Source organism: Capsicum annuum, chromosome 6 (assembly GCF_002878395.1).
Source record: "Capsicum annuum cultivar UCD-10X-F1 chromosome 6, UCD10Xv1.1, whole genome shotgun sequence".
Classification (NCBI taxonomy): Eukaryota; Viridiplantae; Streptophyta; class Magnoliopsida; order Solanales; family Solanaceae; genus Capsicum; species Capsicum annuum.
The window spans coordinates 133,689,523-133,709,503 of record NC_061116.1 but is presented as its reverse complement, the minus strand read 5'-3'; positions in this window follow the sequence as shown (position 1 = coordinate 133,709,503).

The following is a 19,981-nucleotide window of genomic DNA, read 5'->3' as shown; positions in this document are numbered from 1 at the left end:
GCGCCATCAAGCAGTTTCACTATTGTTTAATTTCCAATGAGCTAGAATGATTATGGTATGTTGCACCAACATGTAAAATTGGGACTTTTCAATTTAATTCCAAGGGCGAAAAAGTTCTTTTCCCAACCCTTATATATACTTCTTAAAAGGGGATTTGGCCTTATTCACCTTAAATATCATTCTTTTCTCATAATTCTTTTCAAATGCAAGAGTTACAGTTCCTAAATCATGACCCCAATCATCAAGATCCCTCCGTTAACTTTTCACCCAGTAGTGATGTGTTCTTTGGATGTGGTAGGGCAGGCCACAAAATGTGAGAGTGTAGAGTGCTATCTCAGAGGGGTAAAGAGTTTCGTCAGAAGGGTTCCCTTTTTGGTGCCTGTACTGGTCAACATCAAATAGTCTTTATGCGCTTCAAACCCACTATGATCGGGAAAGGTTCCCTCATATAGATTAGGGTTTGTTACAAGTCCTTCATCTTTATGATATGCATTGTTAGATACTTTGCCACCATTTTGAGATATATGACTTCATGAGTTATGCATTAGTTTCATATCTCAATCGGTCAATCATGATCAAGTTCATTGGTGCCCCATGCACTGCCCCTCTATTTTAGCGAAGTGTGTTTAGTGGGACATAGACTCCCAAAGGGTATATACCTAATGATATTGAAATACTTTATTTCCTACAAACTCATTCAATTTTATGTTTAGACTCCCCGTACAAAGTTAACATCAGTTATTATTTCTTAGCCAGTCATGCTTTTGAGAGTCAGTTTAGTCAGACATTCATGCATTAGATATGCATGTTCAGCAGAAAGAGTTCAGTTTTTCAATCTATTCATTAATGCATTTATGAGAACTACTCAGTTACGCATCCCTGTATCAGATATGCATGCCTATTATGAGAATTCATCTTATGAGTAGCTTTAGTTGAGTATTCCATGCATCAGATATACATGTCTAGTATGAGAGTTCTTAATATTAGTAAATCCAGTTGCATAGTCATGTTTCAGATGCTCCCGTTGCTCGAGTAATTTTAGGTGATCAGTATTTTTAGCCTATCAAGCGACATTTAAGGATAAAAGTTTCCATGGGGGAAATATTTTAAGACCCCACAAAATTCTCTCGTAGTCTGAGCCTTAGAGCGTGCTCAGTGAAGTGTTAATTCGACCTTAAAAATTTTAGAAGTATCTTTCCTAGTGAGAATTTTAAACCATGTATAATTTCCCTAATATTGAAATATCGACATGTAAAGAATTAAATAAGCTTTCCATCGATACAAAATTCGCCCAAATCTGACACTCGAGCAAGGAGTTAGAGGTATTTCTGTGAGACAGTGTGCCACCAGGCACTCTAGAGCATCATGGATCCAGTTAAAATTACAATCATCAAAATCTAGAGAGCCTATGCAATTGCAATGCATCGTACCAAGGCTTAATTTTAGAGTTATCAATTTCTAGTGCACAAACGTGATTCCCCCATATCGTGGTGCCTCTCAAGTTTTTAAACAAGGTGGCAACGCAATTTCCACCACGTCGCGCCATCAAGAAGTTTTCTAATTGACTAATTTCGAATGAGCTAGCACAATTATGGTGCATCGCGCTAGCATGTAATATTAGATTTTTTAGTTTAATTCCAAGGGAGAAAAGTTTCTTTTTTCTACCCCTATATATACTCTTTAACAAGAGATTTGGCCTTATTTCACCCAAAATATCATTGTTTTCTCATAATAATTTTCAAGAGCAATAGCTAGGGTTCCTAAATCATGACCCCAATCATCAAGATCCCTCCATTAAATTTTCACCGCAGTGATGTGTGCTTTAGATGTGGTAGGCTAGGCCATAGAATGTGAGAGTGTAGTGTGCTCGCTCATAGGGGTAGAAAGTTTCGTCTGCAGGGTTCCCCTTCTGGTGCCATTAATGTTCAGCATCAGAACAGACTTAATGCGCTTTAACCACACCATGATCGAGAAAGGTTCTCGGATACAGATAAGGGTATGTTATAAGTCCTTATTTATGATATGTATTGTTAGATACTTTGCTCGCATTTTGAGATATATGTCTGCATGAATCATGCATTAATTTCAGATCTCAGTCGGTCAATCATGACCCACTTCATAGGGGCCCCGTGCACTGCCTCAGTGTTTTAGTGAAGTATGTTTAAAGGGACATAGACTCCTAAGGGATATATACCCTATGATATTGCAATACTTTAATGCCCTAAGACTCATTCAGTTTCATTTTTAGACTCTTCGTACAAAGTTAACATCAGTTATTATTGCTTAGTCAGTCATGCTTTAGAGAGTCAGTTCAGTTAGACATTCGTGCATTAGATATGTATGTTTAGTAGAAATAGTTCAGTTTTTCAATGTGTTCAGTAATCCATTCATGAGAACAACTTAGTTATGCATCCCTACATCAGATATGTATGCCAATTATGAGAATTTAGCTTTTGATTAGCTTCAGTCGAGTATTCCATGCATTAGATATGTATTTCCAATATGAGAGTTCTGAATATTTGTAGATCCAGTTGCATAGTCATGTTTCTGATGTTCCCATTCCTTGAGTAAGATCAGTCGATCAGTGTTCTTAGCCTATCAAGAGACATTCGAGGATAAATGTTTCCAAGGGGGAGATATTGTAAGACCCCAAAAAGTTTTCTCCTAGTTTGACCCTTAGACCGTGTTCAGTGAAGTGTTAATCCGACCCTAAAAGGTGAAGAAGTGTCTTCACATGTGAGAAGTATTTTAAACTGTGTATAATTTTCCTAATATCGAATTTTCCTCATGTAGAGAATTGAATAATTTTTCCGTCGATACCAAATTCGCCCTAATCCGACACTCAGACAAAGAGTTAGAGCTATTTTAGTGAGACAGTGTGTGACCTAGCACTTTAACGCATCGCCGATCCAGCCAAAATTGCAATCGTCAAAATCCTAAGAGCCTCCATAGATATGGCACATCGCACCAAGGCTTAATTTTAGAGTTTTTAATTTCCAGTGTGCCAACGTAATTCCACCACATCGCGGTGCCTTTCCAGTTCGCAACTAAGGTGGCAACGTGATTTCCACCCGCGTCGTGCCATCAAGCTGTTTACTTATTGATTAATTTCTAATGAGCTAGCATGATTATGTTGTGTCGCGCCAGCATGTAAAATCAGGATTTTCAATTTAATTCCAAGGGCGAAAAGGGTCTCTTCCCAACTTTTATATATATTTCATAACATGGGATTTGGCTTTATTTCGCCCAAAATATCATTTCTTTCTCATAATTCACATCAAGAGCAAAAGCTAGGGTTCCTAAATCATAACCTCAATCATCAAGATCCTTCCATTTACTCTTCACCCGACAGTGATGTATGCTTTGGATGTGGTAGGCCAGGCCACTGAATATGAGAGTGTAGAGTGCTATCATAGAGGGTTAGAGAGTTTCATCAGCAGGGTGCCCCTTTCGCTTCCATAAGTTGTCAGCATCAGAATAGACTTTATGCGCTTCAAACCCACCATGATCGGGAGAGGTTCCCTCATATAAATTAGGATATGTTATGAGTCCTTCATCTTTATGATATGCATTGTTAGATACTTTGCTCTCATTTAGAGATGTATGTATGCATGAATCATGCATTAGTTTTATATCTCTGTCTGTCAATAATGACCCTGTTCATAGGTGCCCCGTGCACTACCCCAGTATTTCAGCAAAGTTTGTTTAGAGGGACATAGACTCTAATGGGGTAGATACCCCAAGATATTTCAATACTTTAATGTCCTTAGACTCATTCAGTTTCATATTTAGACTCTCTGTATGGAGTTAACATCATTTATTATTGCGTAACCAGTCATTCTTTTGAGATTCAGTTCAGTCAGAGATTTATGCATTAAATATTAATATTCAGTAGAAAGATTTTAGTTTTTCAAAGTATTAAGTAATGCATTCATGATAACAACTATGTTACTTATCCCTGCATCAGCTATGTATGTCTACTATGAAAATTCAGCTTATGATTAGCTTCAGTTCAGTATTGCATGCATCAGATATGCAAGCCTAGTATGAGTGCTCTTAATATCAGTAGTTCCTATTGCATAGTCATTATCAAATGCTCCCATTCCTTGAGTAAGTTCAGTCGATTAGTATTCTTAGCCTATCAAGCAAAATTCAAGGATGAATGTTTAAAAGGGGGAGATATTGTAAGATCCCGCAAAATTATCTCGTAGTCTGAGCCCTAGAAGGTGCTCATTAAAGTATTAATCTATTCCTAAAAGGTTGAGAAGTGTCTTTCCTAGTGAGAAGTATTTTAAATCGTGTATAATTTCCCAAATATCTAATTTAATAATCTTTCCATCGATACCAAATTTGCCCAAATCCGACACTCAGCCAAAGAGTTAAAGCTATTTTCGTGAGATAGTATGCGATTTGGTAGTTTAGTGCATCGCAGATCTAGCCAAAATTACAATCGTCAAAAACCAGAGAACCTCCGTGATTATGTCGCATCCCGCCAGGGCTTAACTTTAGAGTTTTCAATTACCAGTGTACCAATGCGATTCCACAGCATCGTGGGGCCTTTACAGTTCACAACCAAGGTGGCAATGGGATTTGCACTGCATCGTGCCATATAGAAAATTTCCCAACTGTCTAATTTGCAATTAGCTAGCACGATTATGGCTCATTATACGACCATGTCAAATCGAGATTTTTTAGTTTAATTCCAAGAGCAAAAATGGTCTTTTCCCAACCCCTATATATACTTCTTAACACGAGATTTGGGCTCATTTCACCCAAAGTATCATTGTTTTCTCACAGTTCTCTTCAAGAGCAAGAGCTAGGGTTCTTAAATCATGACTCCTATCATTAAGATCCCTCCATTAAATTTTCACCCAGCAGTGATGAGTGCTTTTAGTATGGTATTCCAGGCCACAGAATGTGATAGTGCAGAGTTCTAGCTCAGATAAGTAGAGAGTTTCCTCAGCAGGGTGTGTCTTTTGATGTCAGTAGTAGTTAGCAACAAAACAGACTTTATGCGCTTTAAACCTACCATGATCGAGAAAGGTTCCTGAATATAGATTCGGGTATTTTATGAGTCTTTTATCTTTAAGATATGCATTGTTAGATACTTATCTACCATTTTGAGATATATGTCTGCGTGAGTCATGCATTAGTTTTAGATCTCAGTGGTCAATCATGACCTAATTCATAGGTGCCTTATGCACTGCCTTAGTATTTCAGCGAATTGTGTTTAGATGGACATACAGTCCCAAGGGGCAGATACCCCATGATATTGCAATACTGTAATGTCCTTAGACTCATTCAGTTTCATTCTTAGACTCTTCTTATGAAGTTAACATCAGTTATTATAGGGTAGCCAGTCATGCTTTTAAAAGACAATTCTGTCAAACATTAATCCATTAGATATGCATGTTCAGTAGAAATAGTTCAGTTTTTCCATGTATTCATGGGAACAACTCATTTACGCATCCCTGCATTAGATATGCATGTCCAGTATAAGAGTTTTGAATATCAGTAGTTCCAGTTGCATAGTGATATCTCAAATGCTCCTATTCCTTGAGTAAGTTCATTCAATCAGTATTCTTAGCCTATCAAGCTATATTCAAGGATGATTGTTTCAAGGGGAAGATATTATAAGACCCTGGAAAATTCTCTCATAGTCTAAGCCTTAGAGAGTGTTTAGTGAAGTGTTAATCTGACCCTAAAAGGTTGAGAAGTGTCTTCCCAAGTGAGAATTATTTTAAAACGTGTATAATTTCCCTAATCTCAAATTTTTGTCACGTAGAGAATTGAATAAGATTTCCATCGATACAAAATTCACCAAAATTTGACACACAGGCAAGGAGTTAAAGCTATTTTAGTGGGACAGTGTGCAACCTGTCACTTTAGCACATCGGGGATCCAGCGAAAACCACCATTATCAAAATTCAAAGAGTCTCCGTAATTATGGTGCATCGCGCCAAGGATTGATTTTAGAGTTGTCAATTTCCATTGTACCAACGCGATTCCACTGAATCGCGGTGCCTTTCCAGTTCGCAACCAAGGTGGCAACGTGATTTCCACCATGTCGCGCCATCAAGCAGTTTTCCGATTGTCTAATTTCTAGTGAGCTAGCATGATTATGGTGCGTCGCGCCAGCATGTAAAATTGAGATTTTTCAATTTAATTCCAAGGGTGAAAAGTGTCTTTTCCCAACCCCTATATATACTCCTTAACACGGGATTTGACCTCATTTCCCTAAAAATATCATTGTTTTCTCACAATTCTCTTCAATTGAAAGACCTAGGGTTCCAAAATCATGACCGCAATCATCAAGATCCCTCCGTTAACTTTTCACCCGACAGCAATGAGTTCTTTGGATGTGGTAGGCCAAGCAATAGAATACGAGAGTGTAGAGTTCTAGCTCGAGGGGTAAAGAGATTTGTCAGCAGGGTGCCCCTTCCACTACCAGTAGTGGTCAGCATCAGAACAAACTTTATGCATTTCAGACTCACCATTATCGGGAAAGGTTCCCTGATAAAATTAGGGTATGTTATGAGTCCTTCATCTTTATGATATTCATTGCAAGATACATTGCTCCCCTTTTGAGATATATGTCTGCATGAGTCATGCATTAGTTTTAGATCTCAGTCGGTCAATCATGACCTAGTTCATAGGAGACCCGTGCCCTACCCCAGTATTTCTGCAAACTATGTTTAGAGGTACATAGACTCCCAAGGGGTAGATACCCCATGATATTGCAATACTTTAAGGTCCTTAGGCTCATTCATTTTCATGTTTGGACTCTCTATACAGAGTTAACATCAGTTTTTATTTCATAGCCAGTCATGCTTTTGAGAGTTAGTTTAGTCAGACATTTATGCATTAGATATGCATATTCAGTAGAAAGAGTTTAGTTTTTAAATGTATTCAGTAAAGTATTCATGTGAAGAACTAAGTTACGTATCCCTGCATCAGATATGCATGCCTATTATGAAAATGTAGCTTATGAGTAGCTTCAGTCGAGTATTCCTTCCATCAGATATTCATGTCTAGTATAACAGTTCTGAATATTTGTAGTTCTAGTTTCACAGTCATGTTTTAGATGCTCCTATTCCTTGAGTAAGTATAGTTGATCGGTATTCTTAGACTATCAAGTGATATTCAAGGATGAATGTTTCCAAGCGGGAGATATTGTAGTACCCTGCAAAATTCTCTCGTAGTCTGAGCCTTAGAGCATGCTCAGTGAAGTGTCAATCCATTCCTAAAAGGTTGAGAAGTTTCTTCCAAAGTGAGATGTATTTTAAACCGTGTATAATTTCCTTAATATTGAATTTTCGTCATGTAGAGAATTGAATAAGCTTTCCTCCAATACCAAATTCACCGAAATCCGATACTCGGGCAGAGAGTTAGAGATATTTTTGTGAGACAGTGTACGACCTAGCACTTTAGCGCGTTGCGGATCTAGCAAAAATTGCAATCGTTAAAATTCAAAGAGTCTCCACAATTATGGCGCTTCATGCCAAGGCTTGAGTTTAGAGTTTTAAATTTCCATTGTACCAACGTGATTCCACGGTATCGCAGTGCCTTTCTTGTTTGCAACCAAGGTGGCAGCGTGATTTCCACCGCGTTGCGCCATCAAGTAGTTATGTGATTTTCTAATTTCCAATAAGCTAGCATGATTATGGTACATCGCGCCAGCATTTAAAATCGGGAGTTTTCAGTTTAATTCAAAGGGCAAAAAGTGTCTTTTTTCAACCTCTATATATACTCTTTAACACAGGATTTCGCCTTATTTCACCCAAAATATCATTATTTTCTCACACTTCTCTTCAAGATCAAGAGATAGGGTTCCTAAATCATGACCTCAATCATCAAGATTCCTCCGTTAACTTTTCACCTGGCAGTGATGTGTGCTTAGGATGTGGTAGGCCAGACCACAGAATTCGAAAGTGTAGAGTGCTATCTCAGAGGGCTAGAGAGTTTCGTCAGCAGGGTGACCCTTCTGCTGCGAGTAGTTTTCAGCATCAGAACAGACTTTATATGCTTCAAACCAACCATGATCAGGAAAGGTTCTCTGATATAAATTAGGGTATGTTATCAGTCCTTCATATTTATGATGTGCATTTTTAGATACTATGCTCCAATTTTGAGATATATGTCTGCATGACTCATGCATTAGTTTCAGATCTCAGTCGGTCTATCATGACCCAATTTATAGGTGCCCTGTGCACTGTCCTAGTTTTTCAGCAAAGTGTGTTTAGATGGACAGAGACTCCACCGCGTTGTGCCATCAAGAAGATTCCTGATCGTCTAATTTCCAATGAGCTATAACGATTATGGTGAATCACGCTAGCAAGTAAAATCAGGAGTTTTCAATTTAATTCCAAGGGAAAAAAAGGTCTTTTGCCGACCCCTATACATACTCCTTAACACGGGATTTGGCCTCATTTCCCCCAAAATATCATTATTTTCCATCAATTCTCTTTAAGAGCAAGAGCTAGGGCTCCTAAATCATGACCCCAATAATTAAGATCCCACCGTTAACTTTTCACCCGGAAGTGATGTATGCTTTAGATGTGGTAGGCCAGGACACAGAATGCTAGAATCTAGAGTGCTAGCTCAGAGGAGTAGAGAGTTTCGTCAAAAGGGTGCCCCTGCCACTGTCGGTAGTGGTTAGCATCAGAATAGACTTTATGCGCTTGAAACCTACCATGATCGGGAAAGGTTCCCGAATATAAATTAGGGTATGTTATGTCCTTCATCATTATGATATGCATTGTTAGATACTTTTCTCCCTTTTTGAGATATTTACCTGCATGAGCCATGTATTAGTTTCAGATCTTAGTCGATCAATCATGACCCAGTTCATAGGTGCCCAGTGCAATGCCCCAGTATTTCAGCAGTATGTTTAGATGGACAAAGACTCCCAAGGGGTAGATACCCTATGATATTGCAATACTTAATGTCCTTAGACTCATTAAGTTTCATGTTTAGACTCTCTGTACGAAGTTAACATCAGTTATTATTGCATAGCTATTCATGCTTTTGAGAGTCAGTTCAGTCAGACATTCATGCATTAGATATGCATGTTCAGTAGAAAGTGTTTAGTTTTTCAATGTATTTAGTAATGCATACATGAAAACAACTAAATTACCTATCTCTGCATAAGATATACATGCCTATTATGAAAATTCAGTTTATGAGTAGCTTCAGTTGAGTATTCTATGCATCCGATATGCATGTCCAGTATGTGAGTTCAGAATATCAGTAATTCCAATTGCATGGTCATGTTTCAGATGCTCTTATTCCTTGAGTAAGTTCATCCAATCAGTATTCTTAGCATATCTAGCAACATTCAAGGATGAATGTTTCCAAAGGAGATATATTGTAAGACCCCATACAATTCTATCATAGTCTGTGCCTTACAGCGTGCTCGATGAAGTGTTAATCTGAACCTAAAAGGTTGAGAAGTGTGTTCCCAAGTTCGAAGTATTTTAAACCGTGTATTATTTCCCTAATATCAAATTATCGCCATGTAGAGAATTACATAAGCTTTCTGTCGATACTAAATTCACCCAAATATGACACTCAGAAAAAGAGTTAGAGCTATTTTAGTTAGATAGTATGCCACCTGGCACTTTAGAGCATCACGGATCCAGCAAACATTGCAATTGTCAAAATCTGGTGAACTACCGCAATTATGTCGCATCGCGCCAAGGCTTAATTTTAGAGTTATTAATATCCAGTACACCAATGCGATTACACTGCATCGCGTTGCCTTTCCAGTTTGCAACCAAGGTGGCAACGAGATTTCCACCGTAATGCGCCATTAAGCAGTTTCCCGATTATCTAATTTCCAACAAGCTTGCATGATTATGGCATATTACGCTAGCATGTAAAATACAGATGTTTCAGTCTAATTCCAAGGGCGAAAAGGCTCTTTCCCAACCCCTATATATACTCCTTAACATTGGATTTCACCTTATTTCACCCATAATATCATTGTTTTCTCACAATTATCTTCAAGAGCAAGATCTAGGGTTCTTAAATCTGGACCCAAATCATCATGATCCCTCCGTTAACTTTTCACCTAGTAGTAATGTGTGCTTTTGGTGTGGTTTGCCAGGCCACAGAATGCGAGAGTTTAGAGTGATAGCTTAGACGGGTAGAGAGTTTCATTAGTAGGGTGTCCCTTCTAATGCCAATAGTGGTCAGCATCAGAACAGACTTTATGCACTTCAAACCCACCATAATCAGGAAAGGTTCCCTAATATAGATTAGGGTATGTTATGAGTCCTTCATCTTTATGATATGCATTATCTGATACTTTGTTCCCATTTTGAGATATATGTCTGCATGATACATACATTAGCTTAAGATCTCAGTCGGTCAATCATGACCCAGTTCATAGGTTTCCCTGTGCACTACCCCATTATTTCAGCAAGTGTGTTTTGATGGACATAGAGTCCCAAAGGGTAGATACCCCATAATATTGCAATACTTTATTGTCCTTAGACTCATTTAGTTTCACGATTAGACTCTCCGTACGAAGTTAACATCAATTATTATTGCTTAGCCAGTCAGGCTTTTGAGAGCCAGTTCAGTTAGACATTTATCCATTAGATATTCATGTTTAGTAGAATAAGTTCAGTTTTTCAATGTATTCAGTAATGCATTCATGAGAAAAACTCATTTACACATCCCTGTATCTGATATGCATGCCTATTATTAAAATTCAGCTTATGAGTAGCATAAGTCGAGTATTCCATACAGCAGATATACATGTCCAGTATGAGAGTTCTGAATATCAGTAATTCTAGTTGCTTAGTCATGTTTTAGATGCTCCCGTTCCTTGTGTAAGTTTTGTTGATCAATATTCTTAGAGTATAAAGCGACATTCGAGGATGAATATTTTCAAGGGTGAGTTATTGTAAGACCCTGTAAAATTCTCTTATACTCTGAGCCTTAGAGCATGCTCAGTAAAGTGTTAATCTGACCCTAAAAGGTTGAGAAGTGTCTTCCCAAGTTTGAAGTACAGTATACCATGTATGATTTCCCTAATATCAAAATTTTGAAATGTAGCGAATTGAATAAGCATTCTGTCAAAACAAAATTTGCCCAAATCTTACAATCGTGAAAAGAGTTAGAGCTATTTTAGTGAGACAGTGTGTGACCTGGCTCTTTTGCGCCTCACGGATCTAGCCAAAATTGCAATCATCAAAATCAAAAGAGCCTTCACAATTATGGCGCATTGCGCCAAGGTTTAATTTTAGAGTTGTCAATTTCCAGTGCACCAACTCGATTCCACCACATCGTCGTGCCTTTGCAGTTCACAACCAAGGTGGCAACGTGATTTCCAAAGCATCGCTCCATCAAGAAGTTTCCTGATTATCTAATTTCTAATGAGCTAGCACGATTATGGTGCGTCGCGCAAATATGTAAAATTGGGATTTTTCAATTTAGTTCCAAGGGTGAAAAGGGTCTTTTCCCAACCCCTATATATACTCCTTAACATGGTATTTGGCCTCATTTCCCAAAAAATATCATTTTTTTCTCACAATTTTCTTGAAGATCAAGAGCAAGGGTTCTAAAATCATGACTCCAATCATCTAGATCCCTTTGTTAACTTTTCACCCGATAGTGATGTATGCTTTGGTTGTGGTAGGCCAGGCCATAGAATGTGAGAGTGTAGAGTGCATGCGCAGAGTGCTAAAGAGTTTTGTCAGTAGGGTGCCCCTTCCGCTGCCAGTAGTGTTTAGCATCAGAACAAACTTTATGCGCTTAAAATCTACCATGATCAGGAAAGGTTCCCTGATATAAATTAGGGTATGTTATGAGTCCTTCATCATTATGATATGCATTGTTAGATACTTTGCTCCCATTTTGAGATATATGTCTACATGAATCTTGCATTAGTTTAAGATATCAGCCGATCAATCATGACACAGCCCTAGTATTTCAGCAAAGTGTGTTTAGAAGGACAGAGACTCCCAAGAGGTAGATACCCCATGATATTGCAATTCTTAATGTCCTTAGACTTATTCAGTTTTATGTTTAGACTCTCTGTACGGAGTTAACATCAGTTATTATTGCATAGCAAGTCATGCTTTTGAGAGTCAATTCATTAGATATTCATGCATTTGATATGCATTTTTAGTAGAAAAAGTTTAGTTTTTCAATGTATATAGTAATGAATTCATAAGAACAGCTAAGTTACCTATCCCTGCATCAGATATTCATGCCTATTATGAAAATTTAGTTTATGAGTAGATTCAGTAAAGTATTCCATGCATCAGGTATGCATGTCCAGTATGAGAGATCAGAAGATCAGTAATTCTAGTTGCATGGTCAGGTTTCAGATGCTCCTGTTCCTTGATTAAGTTTAGTCGATCAGTATTCTTAGTATATCTAGCGACATTAGAGGATGAATATTTCTAAGGATAAGATATTGTAAGACCCCACAAAATTCTCTCGTAGTCTGAGCCTTAGAGTGTGCTGAATGAAGTGTTAATCCAAACCTAAAAGGTTGAGAAGTATGTTCCCAAGTGAGAAGTATTTTAAAACATGTATAATTTCCCTAATATCGAATTAACTGCATGTAGAGAATTAACTAAGCTTCCCGTTGATACTAAATTCGCACAAATCTAACACTCAGGCAAAGAGTTAGAGCTATTTTATTGAGACAGTATGCCACCTGGCACTTTAGAGCATCACGGATTCAGCCAAAATTGCAATAGTCAAAATCCAGAGAACCTCCGCAATTCTGGTGCATCGCGCCAATGGTTAATTTTAGAGTTGTCAATATGCAGTGCACCAATATGATTCCACCGCATCGGGGTGACTTTCTAGTTCGCAACCAAGGTGGCAACTAGATTTCCACCGCAATGCCCCACTAAGCGGTTTCCCAATTTTCTAATTTCAAACAAGCTTGCATGATTATGGTGTGTCGCGCCAGCATGTAAAATCAGGATTTTTCATTCTGATTCCAATGGCGAAAGGGGTGTTTTCTCAACTCCTCTATACACTCCTTAACACAGGATTTTGCCTTATTTCACCAAAAATATCATTATTTTTACATAATTATCATTAAGAGTAAGAGCTAGGGTTGCTAAATCAGGACCCCAATCATAAAGATCCCTCCATTAAATTTTGACACGACTATGATATGTGTTTTTGTTATGGTATGACAGGCCACAGAATGGGAGAGTTTAGAGTGCTAGCTTAAAGGCGTAGAGTTTCATCAGTAGGGTTGCCCTCCAGTGCTAGTAGTGATCAGCACCAGAACAGACTTTAAGGCTTCTAACCCACCATAATCAGGAAAGTTTCCCTAATATAGATTAGGGTATGTTATAAGTCCTTCATCTTTATGATATGCATTGTCTGTTAATTGGATCCCATATTGACATATATGTCTGTTGGAGAAATGCATTAGTTTAAGATCTCATTCGGTCAATCATGACCAAGTTCATAGGTTCCCTATGAACTACCTAGTATTTCAGCGAAATGTGTTTAAATGGACATAGAGTCCTAAAGGGCAGATACCCCATAATATTGTTATGCTTTATTGTCCTTTGACTCATTCAGTTTGATGTTTCGACTATCCATATGAAGTTGACATCACTTATTATTGCTTATCTAGTCAAGCTTTTGAGAGTCAGTTCAGTTAGACAGTCATGCATTAGATATGCATGTTTAGTAGAATAAGTTTAGTTTTTCAATGTATTCAGTAATACATTTATCATAACTACTCAGTTACGCATCCCTGCATCAGATATGCATGCCTGTTACTAAAATTCATCTTATGAGTAGCTTCCTTCGAGTATTCCATGCAGCAGAGATGCATGTCTAGTATGAGAATTCTGAATATCTGTAGTTCCAGTTGCATAGTCATATTTTAGATGCTCCCATTCCTTGAGTAAGTTCAGTCGATCAGTATTCTTAGCGTATAAAGGGACATTTGAGGATAAATGTTTCCAAGTGTACGATATTGTAAGATCCCACAAAATTCTATTATAGTTTGAGCCTTAGAGCGTGCTCAGTAAAGTGTTAATCTGACCATAAAAGTTTGAGAAGTGTCTTCCTAAGTTAGGAGTCTATTAAACCAAGTATAATTTCCCTAATATTGAATTTTTGTCATGTAGGGAATTGAATAAGCTTTCTGTCGACACAAAATTTGCCCAAATCTGATACTCGGGTAAAGAGTAAGAGCTATTTTAGTGAGATAGTGTGCGACCTAGCACTTTAGCACGCTACGGATCCAACAAAAATTACAATCAATAAAATACAAAGAGCCTCCATAATTATGGCGCGTTGCGCCAAGGCTTAATTTTAGAGTTGTTAATTTCAAGTGCACCAACGCGATTCCACCGTATCACGGTGCCTTTCCAGTTCACAACAAAGGTGGCAGCGTGATTTCCACAGCATTGCGCCATCAAGAAGTTTCTCGATTGTCTAATTTCCAATGATCTAGCACGATTATGGTGCATCCTGTCAGTATGAAAAATTGGAATTTTTAAATTTAATTCCAAGGGCGAAAAGGGTCTTTTCCCAACCCCTATATAAAATCCTTAACATGGTATTTGACCTAATTTCCCCAAAAATATGATTTTTTTCTCACAATTCTCTTAAAGAGCAAATGCAAGGGTTCCTAAATCATGACCCCAATCATTAAGATCCCTCTGTTAACTTTTTACCAGACAGTAATGTGTGCTTTGGAAGTGGTAGGCCAGGCCACAGAATGCGAGAGTGTAGAGTGCTAGCATAGAGAGGTAGAGAGTTTCGTCAGCTGGATGACCCTTCCGTAGCTAGTAGTGGTAAGCATCAGAACATACTTTATACATTTCTAACCCACCCTAATCAGGAATGGTTCCTTGATATAAATTAGGGTATGTTATGAGTCCTTCATCTATATGATATGCATTGATAGATACTTTGATCCCATTTTGATCTTATATGTCCGAGTGATTCATGCAATAGTTTCATATCTCAGTTGGTCAATCATGACCTAGTTCACAGGTGCGCCGTGCGCTGCCCCAATATTTTAGCGAAGTGTGTTTATTGGGACATAGACTCCCAAGGGGTTGATACCCCATGATATTGCAATACTTTAATGTCCTTAGACTTATTCATTTTAATGTTTAGACTCTCCGTACGGAGTTAAATTTAGTTGTTATTGCATATCTAGTCATGCTTTTGAGACTCAGTTCAGTCAGACATTCATGCATTAGATATGCATGTTCAGTAGAAAGAGTTCAGTTTTTTAATGTTTTCAGTAATGCATTCATGAGAACAACTAAGTTACCTATCCCTGCATCAAATATGCATTCCTATTATGAAAATTCAGCTTATAAGTAGCTTCAGTCGAGTATTCCATGTATCAGATATGCATGTCCAGTATGAGAGTTCTGAATATCTGTAGTTCCAGTTTAATAGTCATGCTTCAGATGCTCCCGTTCCTTAAGTAAGTTCAGTCAATCAGTATTCTTAGCCTATTGTCTCATAGTTTGGTGCTTAGAGCATGCTCAGTTAAGTTTTTATCCATTCCTTAAAGGTTGAGAAGTTTCTTCCCAAGTGAGAATTATTTTAAATCGTTTATAATTTCCCTAATATAAAATTCTTGTCGTGTAGAGAATTGAATAAGGTTTCTGTCGATACCAAATTCACCAAAATCCGACACTCGGGTAAAGAGTTAAAGCAATTTTAGTGAGACAGTGTGCGACCTGGCACTTTAGCTCGTCGCAGATCTAGGCAAAATTGCAATCGTTACAATACAGAGAGCCTCTGCAATTATGGTGCGTCGTGCCAAGACTTGATTTTAGAGTGGTAAATTTCCATTGCACCGATGCGATTCCACCGTATCGCGGTGCCTTTCCAGTTCGCAACCAAGGTGGCAACATAATTTCAACCGCATTGCACCCTCAAGTAGTTTCGTGATTTTCTAATTTCAAATTAGCTAGCATGATTATGGTGCATCGCGCCAGCATGAAAAATCAGGAGTTTTCCATTTAATTCTAAGGGCAAAAAGGGTCTTTTCCAACCCCTATATATACTCCTTCACACGGGATTTGGTCTTATTTCCCCCAAAATATCATTGTTTTCTCATAATTAACTTCAACAGCAAGAGATAGGGTTCCTAATTAATCACCCCAATCATCAAGATCCCTTCGTTAATGTTTCACCCGGCAGTGATGTGTGCTTTGGATGTTGTAGGCTAGGCCACAGAATGCAAGAGTGTAGAGTGTTATCTCAGAGGGGTAGAGAATTTCGTCAGCAGGGTGCCCCTTCTGCTACCATTAGTTGTCAGCATCAGAACAGACTTTACGCGCTTTAAACCCACCATGATCGAGAAAGGTTCTCTGATATAATTTAGGGTATGCTATGACTCCTTCATATTTATGATATGCATTGTTAGATACTATGCTCCCATTTTGAGATATATGTCTGCATGAGTCATGCATTAGTTTCAGATCTCAGTCGGTCAATCATCACCTCGTTCATAGGTGCCCTATGCACTACCCTAGTATTTCAGTGATGTGTGTTTAGAGGGACATGAACTCCCAAGGGGTAGATACCCGATGATATTGCACTACTTTAATGTCCTTAGACTCATTCAGTTTCATGTTTAGAGTCTCCATAAGGAGTTAACATCAATTATTATTGCATAGTCAGTCATGCTTTTGAGAGTTGGTTCAGTCAGACATTCATGCATTAGATATGCATGTTCTATAGAAAGAGTCCAGTTTTTCAATGTATTCAGTATTGGATTCATGTGAACAACTAAGTTACCTATCCCTGCATCAGATATACATGCCTATTATGAAAAGTCAGCTTATGAATAGCTTCAGTCGAGTATTCTATGCATCAGATATGCATGTATAGTATGAGAGTTCTTAATATCAGTAGTTCTAGTTTTATAGTCATGTTTAAGATGCTCCTGTTCCTTGAGTAAGTTCAATCGATCGGTATCCTTAGCCTATCAAGCAACATTCGAGTACAAATTTTTCCAAGGGGGAGATATTGTAAGACCCCAAAAAATTCTCTTGTAGTCTGAACCTTAGAGCGTGCTCAATGAAGTGTTAATTCATTCCTAATATATCTAGAAGTGTCTTCCCAAGTGAGAATTATTATAAACTGTGCATAATTTCCCTAATATCAAATTTTTGTCATGTAGAGAATTGAATAAGTCTTCGGTTGATAGCAAATTTGCTCAAATTTGACACTCGGATAAAGAGTTAGAGCTATTTTATTGAGACTGTTTGCGACTTGGCACTTTAGAACATCGTGGATCTAGCCAAAATGGCAATCTTGAAAATCCAGAGAGCCTCCGCGATTACAGCGCATCGCACCAAGGCTTAATTTAGAGTTGTTAATTTCCAGTGCACCAATGAGATTCCATATCATCGCGATGCCTTTCCAGTTCGCAACAAAGGTGGCAACGGGATTTCTACCGCATCGCTACATCACGAAGTTTTTTGATTGTCTAATTTCCAATGAGCTAGAAAGATTATGGTGCATCGCACCAGCATATAAAATTGGGATTTTTTCAGTTTAATTTAAAAAAGGAATAGGGTCTTTGCTCAACCTCTATATACACTCCTTAACACGAGATTTGGGTTAATTTCACCCAAAATATCATTGTTTTCTCACAATTCTCTTCAAGAGAAATAGATAGGGTTCCTAAATCATGACCCCAATCATCAAGATCCCTCCATTAAAATTTCACCTAGCAGTGATGTGTGCTTTTGGTGTGGTAGGCCAGGCCACAGAATGTGAGAGTGTAGAGTGCTATCTCAGAGGGGTATAGAGTTTCGTCAGGCCAGAGATTCAGGTATGAGTCCTTCATCTTTATGATATGCATTCTTAGATACTTTGCTCCCATTTTGAGATATATGTCTGCATGAGTCATGCATTAGTTTCAGATTTCAGTCTGTCAATCATGACCCAGTTTATAGGTTCCCCGTGCACTATCCCAGTATTTTAGCGAAGTGTATTTAGATAGACATAGAGTACTAATGCGAAGACACCCAATGATATTGCAATATATTCATGCCCTTAGACTCATTCAGTTAACATGTTTAGACTCTCCATATAAAGTTAACATCAGTTATTATTAGATAGCCAGTCCTGCTTTTGAGAGTCAGTTCGGTCAGACATTCATGCATTAGATATGCATGGTCAGTAGAAAGAGTTTAATTTTTCAATGTATTCAGTAATTTATTCATAAGAACAACTAATTTATGCATCCCAGCATCAGATATGCATGACTATTATGAAAATTTTGCATATGAATAGCTTCAGTCGAGTATTCCATGAATAAGATATGCTTGTCCAGTATGAGAGTTCTGAATATCAGTAGTTCTGGTTGCATAGTCATGTTTTCGATACTCCCGTTCCTTCAGTAAATTTAGTCGATCAGTATTCTTAGCCTATCAAGCGACATTTGAGGATGAATGATTCCAAGGGGGAGATATTGTAAGACCCCGCAAAATTTTCTCGTAGTCTGAACCTTAGAGCATGCTCAGTAAAGTTTTAATCCATTTCTAAAAGGTTAAAAAGCATCTTCCTGAGTAAGAAGTATTTTAAACAGTGTATAACTTCCCTAATATCTATTTTTCATGATGTAGACAGTTGAATAAGCTTTCTATCAATACCAAATTTGCCTAAATCTTATACTCGGGCAAAGAGTTAGAGCAGTTTTAGTGAGACAGTGTGCCACCTGGTACTTTAGCGTGTTGCAGATCCAGCCAAAATGGCAATCATCAACATACAGAGAACCTCCATGATTATGGCGCATCGCGCCAAGGCTTAATTTAAGAGTTGTCAATTTCCAGTGCGCCAACGTAATTCCACAGCATCGCAGTGCCTTTTTAGTTTGTAACTAAGGTGGCAACGCTATATCCACCTCGTCACGCCATCAACCAGATTCTCGATTGTCTAATTTCCAATGAGCTATCACGATTATGGCATGTCATACCGACATATAAATTTTAGATTTTTCAGTTTAATTCCAAGGGCGAAAATGGTCTTTTCACAACCCCTATATATACCCCTTAATACGGGATTTTGCCTCATTACACCCAAAATATCATTGTTCTCTCACAATTCTCTTCAAGAGCAAGAGCTAGGATTCCAAAATCATGACCCCAATCATCAACATCCCTCTGTTAACTTTTCACCCAGTAGTGATGTGTGCTTTGGGTATGGTTGGCCCGGCTACAGAATGCGAGAGTGTAAAGTGCCAAATCAGAGGGGTAGAGAGATTCGTCAGTAGGGTGCCCTTTCTAGTGCCATTATTGGTTAGCATCAAAACAGACTTTGTGTACTTCAAATCCACCATGATTGGGAAAGGTTCCCTAATATAGATTAGGGTATGTTATGAGTCCTTCATCTCTATGATATGCATTATCAGATACTTTGCTCCTATTTTGAGCTTATATATCTGCATGAGTCAAACATTAGTTTCAGATCTTAGTCAGTCAATCATGACCCAGATCATAGGTGCCCTGTGCACTGCCCAAGTATTTTAGCAAAGTGTGTTTAGAGGGACATAGACTCCCAAGAGGCAGATACCCCATGATATTGCAAAACTTTATTGCTTAGCTAGTCATGGTTTTGAGAGTTAGTTCAGTCAGACATTCATGCATCAGATCTGCATGTTCAGTAGAAAGAGTTTAGTTTTTCAATGTATTCTGTAATGCATTCAAGAGAACAACTCAGTTATGCATCCCTACATCATATATACATGCTCATTATGAGAATTTAGAGTATGAGTAGCTTCAGTCAAGCATTCCATGCATTAGATATGCATGTCCAGTATAGGAGTTCTGAATATCAGTGGTTCCTATTGCATAGTCATGTTTCAGATTCTCCCGTTCCTTGACGAAGTTTAGTCGATAAATATTCCTAGACTATCAAGCAAAATTTGAGGATAAATGTTTCCAAAAGGGAGATATTGTAAGACCCCACAAAACTCTCGCATAGTCGAAGACTTAAAGCATGC